This window comes from Macrotis lagotis, chromosome 2 (assembly GCF_037893015.1).
Source record: "Macrotis lagotis isolate mMagLag1 chromosome 2, bilby.v1.9.chrom.fasta, whole genome shotgun sequence".
In the NCBI taxonomy this organism is placed as follows: domain Eukaryota; kingdom Metazoa; phylum Chordata; class Mammalia; order Peramelemorphia; family Peramelidae; genus Macrotis; species Macrotis lagotis.
This window is the reverse complement of record NC_133659.1, coordinates 222,332,166-222,342,504: the sequence shown is the minus strand read 5'-3', so window position 1 is coordinate 222,342,504 and position 10,339 is coordinate 222,332,166.

Below are 10,339 nucleotides of genomic sequence, written 5' to 3'. Positions count from 1 at the left end.
AGGAGCTAGCCCTCCTGAACAATGGAGCAATTTATCTATCACAAAATGTGCCCCATAAAGAATTTCATAGACTTAGAGTTGCAATGTTTGTGAGCTGCATTGTTCATGTGTTTTCCCCACACCTATGTTTTACTCCTTTTGGATAATAGATTTGTAATCACTCTTTCTCCCATGAACTTTGTGGAATAATATATCCCAGCCTAGGTTTGGGGAAGGGGGGAGGGAGAAATATTTTGTAATTATTGTTCTTGCTATGCCATTTGAATAAATGCCTTCCCTAAGAACTAATGGCATCTATTGGCTGATAATTAAAGGCAAAGACATTTCTGGGGCTTGAAAGCTATATTACTGGGGAATAGCCACACACAGCATTGCCCCTCTTATAGTAGTCATCCTTCTAGGGACCCAATCTGCCAGTGCTAAGTGCCACATTGTAGATGTTTATTCAGTATCTTTGGATGCTCTCCATTTTTTTTGTTTGGGTTTTTTTTTTGTAAGGCAATAAGATTAAGTAAGTATTGAGTGTCTGAGGCTGCATTTGAACTCAAGGGCAGTTCTCCACCCACTGTGCCTCCTAGTTTCCCCTGATGCTCTCCATTTTTGGTGGCATGTTTGGAGTGCTGAATCCAGCTTCTACTGACTTTCAAGAGCCAATTGTTAATATTCAGTGTGAATATTTATCCTTTGGTAATTAGTAAAGGCTTCAGACCAGGACTTATTTTATTGTTTTATTGATGGTCTAAAATAAAGTGATGAAGAAAATGTTAATAATGCAAATCAAATTTAAAAGTGTATTGTGGGGGGCAGCTAGGTGGTGTAGTGGATAAAGCACCCACCGGCCCTGGAGTCAGGAGTACCTGGGTTCAAATCTGGTCTCAGACACTTAATAATTACCTAGCTGTGTAGCCTTGGGCAAGCCACTTAACCCTGTTTGCCTTGCAAAAAAAAGTGTATTGTGAGTATATTTTTATCTTATTGCTTAATATTTATCAGTACACTCTTGCATGGGATTCACAGAAGAAATTTTCTACTTAAGACTTTCCATCTTGGATGCTTTTACTAAATAAAATGAGCACTTTCCTCTTTTGTTCTAGATTGTAATTGGACCATGTCTTTTCTGATATATTTCCTTTATAAGTGAGATCAGTTTCTTTGATATAACTCCTTCTTGATAGAATGTTTAAGTATTGATATTTGTAGTATTACTGCATACATTACAAGTATGGAGCATTATAGTTGTTGCATCCCTTGAGTTTTGATGGCTCACAATGCAGGCAGAGTCACATAGAAAATTTCTTGGGCTTAAAGGACACTTCTACTACCCATGTTGAAAGGCAAGAGTATATGGAAAACACATTTAATAAATAATTGTGAAGACTGCTTTGTATAGGGTGTGTGCCAGGATCATTGGGGAGACAAATAAATTGGTCTTCCCATTCTCAAGAAGACCACAACCTGGTGTAGAAGCTTAGACGCACCCACATGTGTATTTTTATTTTGTTTTAATGTTTGTAGTATTTTTTTTTATTTTTTCAAGGCAATGGAATTAAGTGACTTGCTTAAGGTCACACATGTAAGTAAGTATTAAGTGTCTGAGGTCACATTTGAACTCAGGTCCTCCTGATTTTGGGGCCCATGCTCTATCCACTGCACTACCTAACTGCCCCTTGTTTTAATAACTTTTAAGGATACATTTTATTTTCATGCAGCAGATTCTTCCCAACAAGCACCCAAGTAGATCCCTCTACAAAGTATTATTATCTGAAAAGAGTTTAGCAAAATCTAATAAGCATGATTGTGCCTGATATCACACTATGAACTTTGTTATCCATCTATTGTTAATAATTGCTAATATTGATAGAGTAATTTAACAAGACGATTGCATTCTTCAACTTTCATAACAAGATAACAATACTAAGCCTTCACATATATATACATTTTCACAGTATATTGGAATTTAAGTGCCATTGGAATGGTATAAAATACTGCAGTCTTATGATACTGATATTGTTAGTTAATTTTGTGCTTATTTCTTGTCTAATCCCTCTTTGTATACAACCTCATCCTCTATTTCACTGTTTTCAGCACATAGAACAGTCTCATAACTGATGAATGGCATTGCTCTTAATAAATTAATTGGTTAAATCCAAACAGACACTCTCTTTGGTTTTGAGGGCCCTCCCATGATTTGGCCCCAAGCTTCCATGGAAGACAATGTAGTGCAGTGGAGGAAGCAATGAAGCAAAAATCAGGAGATTTTTTTTTTAATTCAATTTCATTTTGTTTTCAGTTACAGATTCTCCCACTCCCTCAACTCCCTTCCACTTATGATGTCACAAGCAGGGAGCTGCCAATTCTAGAGGAGACTTGAAACTTTCTAGTGTTAAATATTTCAAATATGGAAGTCAAGGTAATTGGAGTGGAACTATCAGGCAGGAATTGGGGGAATGTCTCAAGCAGAGAAAATCCATCTCCAAAAAGAGCTAAATCTAGAAAAGCAGATGATTTTTTTTAACAGGCACTTTTAGTTTTGTATTCATGGTTTTACTGAACATTGTGTTCTTTTCCTTTTGGGTCTTGCTTATCAAGTCTGTTCCATTGATTTACTCTGCCTGAGACTCATTTTGAGAAAGATTGATTGAAAGGATTAGACTCTGACTAGACTGCTGCTTAAATGAGAGGCAGCTTTTTCTCCTGCAAGAAGGGTCTATTTATCCAACAGATTTGCTGTGAGGAAGAACATATTAATGGCCTAGAAGAAAGATCACTGGATATGACTTATTTGCTACTTTTGCGGCCTAAGCCCCTTTATTCAACTTCTCTGCATCTTTGTTTCTATAGTTATAAAATGTTAAGAAAAATAAAAAAGTACTCAAAAATAAAATTTTAATGATGTAGCTCCAAATGATTATGATGAAAGTAAGGAAGGGAAGCTGATATTGACATAAAGAGAATGTATTGTCCAACTTAGATTTTTTAAAAATCATGTAGAAAAGATGGAAGCAAGGGCAAATCATGGAAAATGAATGCAAAAAACATGACATGATCTTCTCAGAATTATGTCAGGAATACTGATGCTTAGAATAAACTGTAGCTGATAATCAGTAGAAAGCATAACTTTTAAAAATGTATTGAAAGCAAGAAGAAATTCAAAGAAAGGATAGAACTCATGCTCAATGTAGATGGTATGATTATAATGGAAGACAGAGAGAAAGCAGAACTACTCTTATTGGCTTCTATATGAATTTTAGACCAGGAAAGATAGCAAAAGTAGTTAGCAGGGAGTTGAAATTTAACCTCTCTGGGGCTCAGGTAAAATGAAAGAGTTGGACTAACCCTTCTTAACTCTAAATCTAGAATTATGAATTATTATTAGAGTCTAATTGTATGAACAAGACTATAATAATCCAAGACAAATTCCCCAGGACGCATGCTGAAAAACACTATTCGCCACCAGAGAAAGAACTCTGATGAACTCTGAATGAAAATTGAATCATACTTTTTATTTAGGTTTTGCAAGTTAAATGGCTTGCCCAAGGCCACACAGCTAGGTAATTATTAAGTGTCTGAGACTGGATTTGAACTCAGGTACTCCTGACTCCAGGGCCGGTGCTCTATCCACTGTGCCACCTAGCCGCCCCAAATCATATTTTTTTTAAACTTTGTTTTTATTGTTCTATTTTATTAGTGTTTTCTTTAGTAACATATATTTTACATGAGCTCACAAGTATTATTAAAATCAAATTACTAGGGGCAGCTAGGTGGTGCAGTGGATAAAGCACCGGCCCTGGAGTCAGGAGTACCTGGGTTCAAATCCAGTCTCAGACACTTAATAATTACCTAGCTGTGTGGCCTTGGGCAAGCCACTTAACCCCATTTGCCTTGAAAAAACCTTAAAAAAAATCAAATTGCTTGCCCTCTCAAGAAAGGGGAAATGGCAGAAGGAGGGAGAGAATTTGGTCCTCAAAACTTTAAAAAATTCTCATTAAATTTTTTTTCTATGTAATTGAGAAACATTTAATGAAACAAGAATATTTTTTAAAAAGAATCTAATTGAGATAATTTTGATTACATTAAATTAAAAAGCTTTTGCATAGATAAAACCCACTGTAACCAAGATCAAAAGAAATGTAAACTGGGAAACAATTTTTACAACTAGTATTTCTGACAAAAGATTCATTTCTAAAATATATAGAGAATTGAGTCAAATTTTCAAAAAAAACAAACCATTCCCTAACTGACAAATGGTCAAAGGATATACAAAGACAATTTACAAATGAGGAAATCAAAGTGATCCACAGTCATATGAAAAATTGCTCTAACTCATTACTTATTAGAGAAATGCAAATTAAAGCATCTCTGAGGTACCTCACACCTCTCAGACTGGCCAATATGACTAGAAAGGACAATGATCAATGTTGGAAGGAATGTAGGAAATCTGGGACACTAATACATTGTTGGTGGAGCTGTGAACTCATCCAACCTTTCTGGAGAGCAATTTGGAATTACATCCAAAAGGCAACAAAAATGTGCATATCCTTTTTTTTTTTTTATTATTTTTTGTGGGGTTTTTTTTTAGCTTTTGCAAGGCGATGGGGGTTAAGTGACTTGGCCCAAGGCCACAGAGCTAGGTAATTATTCAGTGTCTTAGGCCAGATTTGAACTCAGGTACTCCTGACTCCAGGGCTGGTGCTCTATCCACTGCACCACCTAGCCACCCCATGTGCACACCCTTTGATCCAGCAATACCACTACTGGGTCTATACCCTGAAGAGATGATGAAAAAGGGTAAAAATATCACTTGTACAAAAATATTCATAGCAGCCCTGTTTGCGGTGGCAAAGAACTGGAAATCAAGTAAATGTCCTTCAGTTGGGGGAATGGCATAACAAACTGTGGTATATGCATGTCATGGAACACTATTGTTCTATTAGAACCAAGGAGGGATGGGAATTCAGGGAAGCCTAGATGGATTTTCAAGAAATGATGCTGAGCGAGATGAGCAGAACCAGAAGAACATTGTACACCCTAACAGCAACATGGGGGGTGATGATCAACTTTCATGGACTCGCTCATTCCATCAGTGCAATCAGGGACAATTTGGGGCTCTCTGCAATGGAGAATACCATCTATATCCAGAGAAAGAACTGTGGAGTTTAAACAAAGACCTATTACCTTTAACTTAGGAAAAAAAACTTATCTTTTTATGTAATTTTGCTCTCTTATACTTTATTTTTCTTCCTTAAGGATATGATTTCTCTTTTATCACATTCAACTAAGATCAATGTATACCATGGAAATAATGTTAAGACTAACAGACTGCCTTCTGTGGGGGGTGGGGGAGGGAAACAAGATTAGGGGAAAAATTGTAAAACTCAAAATAAAGAAAATCTTTCTTGAATGACAAAAAAACAGAGTGGAGAATAAAAAAATGTGCATACCCTTTGATCTAGCAATACCACTACTGCCATCTACACCCTGAAGAGATTATGAAAAGGGGTAAAAACATCACTTGTACAAAAATATTCATAGCAGCCCTGTTTGTGGTGGCAAAGAATTGGAAATCAAGTAAATGTCCTTCAACTGGGGAATGGCTTAGCCAACTGTGGTATATGTATGTCATGGAACAATATTATTCTATTAGAAACCAGGAGGGATGGGAATTCAGGGAAGCCTGGAGGGATTTGCATGAACTGATGCTGAGTGAGATGAGCAGAACCAGAAAAACACTGTACACCCTAACAGCAACATGGGGGTGATGATCAACCTCGATGGACTTGCTCATTCCTTCAGTGCAACAATCAGGGACAATTTTGGACTATCTGCAATGGAGAATACCATCTGTATCCAGAGAAAGAATTGTGGAGTTTGAATAAAGACCAAAGACTATTATATTTAATTAAAAAAAACTGTTATCTTATAATATAATTTTGCTCTCATACTTTATTATTCTTCCTTAAGGAATATGATTCTCTTTCCACATTCAACTTAGATTAATGTATACCATGGAAACAACGTAAAGACTAACAGATTGCCTTCTGTTGGGGGTGGGGAGAGGGAAGCAAGATTGGGGGGGGAATTGTAAAACTCAAAATAAATAAAATCTTTCTAAAAAACAAAACAACAACAAAAGAATCTAACTGGGACAGCTAGGTGGCGCAGTGGATAAAGCACCAGCCCTGGAGTCAGGAAGACTTGAGTTCAAATGTGACCTCAGACACTTAATAATTACCTAGCTGTGTGACCTTGGGCAAGTCACTTAACCTCACTGCCTTGCAAAAAAAAGAATCTAAATGTAAAAATACATAATAATATATCCTATTTTGCAGAATCCTTTTCAGTTAATTTGAATAACCATCCTTCAAGAACCTATAATAATAGTTACTCTCTTCAAAGCACTTATTTATTCTAATGGGGGAGACAGAATAAATACTCAGATAAGAATATGCAAAGTGTATACAAAGTAAATGTAAAATTGAGTAGTAGATAGACATTTCTGAGGTATATTGGATGTGAACTTATATTTTCAGGATAATTTCAATTCACATATATATGTATGCATGTTTGTACATTTTGGTTTTTTTTTTTGAAAAGCATTGGGGTTAAGTGACTTGCCCAAGGTCACACAGTTAGGCAATTATTTTTAAAATTTCTTTCTTTTTTTTTTAAAGTTTTGCAAGGCAATGGGGTTAAGTGGCTTGCCCAAGGCCACACAGCCACGTAATTATTAAGTGTCTGAGGCCAGATTTGAACTCAGGTACTCCTAACTCTAGGGCCGGTGCTTTATTCACTACACCACCCAGCTGCCCCTGTATATTTTTTAATTGTTTTAGTAATGTCTAATTATTTGTTAACCTTATTTGGGTTTTTCTTAGCAAAGACACTGGAGTGGTTTGTCATTGCCTTCTCCAGCTCATTTTTTTTTTTTAGGTTTTTGCAAGGCAAATGGGGTTAAGTGGCTTGCCCAAGGCCACACAGCTAGGTAATTATTATCTGAGACCAGATTTGAACCCAGGTACTCCTTACTCCAGAGCTGGTGCTTTATCCACTGGGCCACCTAGCTGCCCCTCCAGCTCATTTTTAAGGATGAGAAAATGAAGGCAAGCAGAATTAAGTGATATGCCCAGGGTCACACAGTTAGTGCCTAAGATTGGATATGAATTCATAAACATGTATCTTTCTGATTCCAGAACTAGCACTTTATCCACTGTGCCCTAGCACAGTGTATGTATGTGTGTGTGTATAATCATATATATATATTATATATATATATATATATATATATGTGTGTGTGTGTGTGTGTAGTGGATAAAGTGGATATGCGTAGTGGATAAAGCACTGGCCTTGGAGTCAGGAGCACCTGGGTTCAAATCCGGTCTCAGATAATAATTACCTAGCTGTGTGGCCTTGGGCAAGCCACTTAACCCCGTTTGCCTTAAAAACCTAAAAAACAAAAAAAATGATATCCTTAAGGAAAAAATAAAATATAAGAGATAGCAACATTACATATGATAAGATACCTCTCATCAATGACATATATATATATATGTTTGTGTGTCTATATGTGTGTACACATATACACAAATATACAAACTTTATATGCATGCATACACATATCTAAAATTCATTTGCATTCATTGGTATTAATTCAGTGAATTAATTATTCATTTTAGTTCTTCAAAGCTGATGAGAACTTGGCTTTCAGCTTTGAGAGAGCCACCCTTAGTTTCAGGCTCTTTTCAGGGAGAGGTCCTTGGAGGAAGAGAAAGACTCTGGAAAGCAATCAACAGGTAGTAACCAGCACCCATACATAGATATGAAATAGATTTTCAAGTTTCCTAAGAAAGTGGTTTAGTTTCTTCATGGGCATAGCAGGCAATTCAGGTCACTCTCCCTATCCCTGACACACTACATGGTGAGGACTGAAGAATCTTAAGAATGAACCATAGAGGCCAGAACAAAAGCATGATTAAAACCTTCAAGATAAAGGAGTTGATGTCTTAAGCCTCACTTTGCAATTTTTATCACTCTCATCAATTCCTTCTGGGACTATTTATCTCTTATTTTGCTCCTCTAGATAATTATTTTAGTCTCATGTTTTTCCTGTAGCTCTGGGAGCCATATTCATTTTGCCTCAAATGATTAGCACTCCCTTTCTCTAGAAGGCTGAGTCCTAGAATTCTTAAACTTGGGGGCTATATAGACAATCTCAAGCCTAATGCTGCTTAGAAATTAACCCCCCCCCCCTTTTTTTCTAAAATGAATGGGATTTCCAAACTCTTCAGGAATTTCAGTATATACTTCTCCAGAAAGCAAGTGTTTAGGAACTCTCACTTGAGATATATGTATGAGAATGCATGTAAAGCCTATGTGGTTCTGCCTCAAGGTAGATATTCAAGGCAGGTAGGAATGTGGTGGAAACTCTGTACACCTTCTCTCCATCTGGTCTCTGATCTCTCAAAAAGTGGAAACAGAAAAAACACAAAAAGGCAGGGCAAGAAGACTTGGTTATTGCATCCTTCCACTCCTTTTCAATGTCCCCCAAGTGTTATTCATCTTATGATTTTTTTTGAAGGGGAGAATATCTTTTTCCCTTGTTTTTTGAATTTTACAATTTTCCCCCAATCTCGCTTCCCTCCCCCCCCACCCCCACAGAAGGCAGTCTGATAGTCTTTACATTGTTTCCATGGCATACATTGATCAAAATTGAATGTGTTGAGAGAAAAATGATATCCTTTGGGGCAGCTAGGTGGTGTAGTGGATAAAGCACCAGCCTTGGAGTCAGGAGTACCTGGGTTCAAATCCGGTTTCAGACACTTAATAATTACCTAGCTGTGTGGCCTTGGGCAAGCCACTTAACCCCGTTTGCCTTAAAAACCTAAAAAACAAAAAAAAATGATATCCTTAAGGAAAAAATAAAATATAAGAGATAGCAACATTACATATGATAAGATACCTTTTTTTAAAAAAATAAAGATAATAGTCTTTGATCTTTGTTCAAAGTCCACAATTCCCTCTTTGGATACAGATGGTATTCTCCATCATAGATACCCCAAAATTGTCCCTGATTGTTGCAACTGATGGAATGAGCAAATCCTTCTAGACTGAGCATCACCCCTATGTTGCTGTTAGGGTATACAACATTCCTCTGGTTCTGCTCACATTGCTCAGCATCAGTTTATGCAAATCATGAAGAATATCTTTAATATGACTCTGTATGGTTTTTCTTGGTGCCTGATAGTTTGGGTACATAAATCATTTAATGAATAAATTAATTTGTCTGAGGTAGTCAGGTGGTGCTTTGAATAGAATGCTAAACTTGGAGCCAGGAAGACTCATCTTCCTATGTTTGAATCTGGTCTCAGACACTTATTAGCTATGTGATCATGGACAAGTCACCTAACCCTGATTGCCTCAGTTCCCTCATCTGGAGCGGGAAGAGAAAATGGCAAACCACTCCAGTACTTTTGCCAAGAAAATCTCAAACATAGTGATGAAGAGTGGGACATGATTGAAAACTATTGAATAATTAAATATATCTATCTAGGAATTCCTAAAAATAACAGGAGTAAATAATGTCATCAAGAAATTACTTGATAGGGCAGAAGATGGGTTGGCCACATGGCCAAAAGTAAGATGATTTCTGAGTAGCTGGAGCATTTCACTGGTACTTCTTCAATGTCAGGAGAAAGCTAAGAAGGCCTCCTAGATGTTGGCCACTTTGTGGTGAACTTTTGGTTTAACAGGGTTAAGATTGGGCAGGCATGGATAGATTGTGATCTATGCTGTTTGGAAAAATTCCCAAATTGATGAAATAACAGGGTACTGTTAGGGTATTTGACTGTCTAAAAGCATCTGGAGTGTCCCCAGGGGTGCTCAAATACCAAAATGTCTGATTGATGTGGATAGTTTCTCCTCCAAAACAGATCACAGCAAATCCGTTATCTATCCATCTTGTGGCACTCTTTCCAATGCCCTCTCAAAACATGGCAGCAGGGGTTTGACTCAACATGTTAGTGGTCTTCCTCCAAACATTGAAAGCTCTAACAAAACTCTCGATTGTCTGCATGTCAATTTTCCCTTTCACCATGTGACGTGTTCATTCATTTCAGTTGTGTCCAATTCTTTGTGATCTTATTTGGGGTATTCTTGACAGATATTGGAGTGATTTGCCATTTTCTTCTTCATCTCATTTTTGTTGTTGTTCAGTCACTTCAGTCACAACCAACTGTGATCCCATTTATAGTTTTCTTGACAAAGACACTGGTATAATTTGCTATTTTCTTCTCCAGCTCATTTTTACAGATAAGAAAACTGAGGTAAATAAGGTTCAGTGACT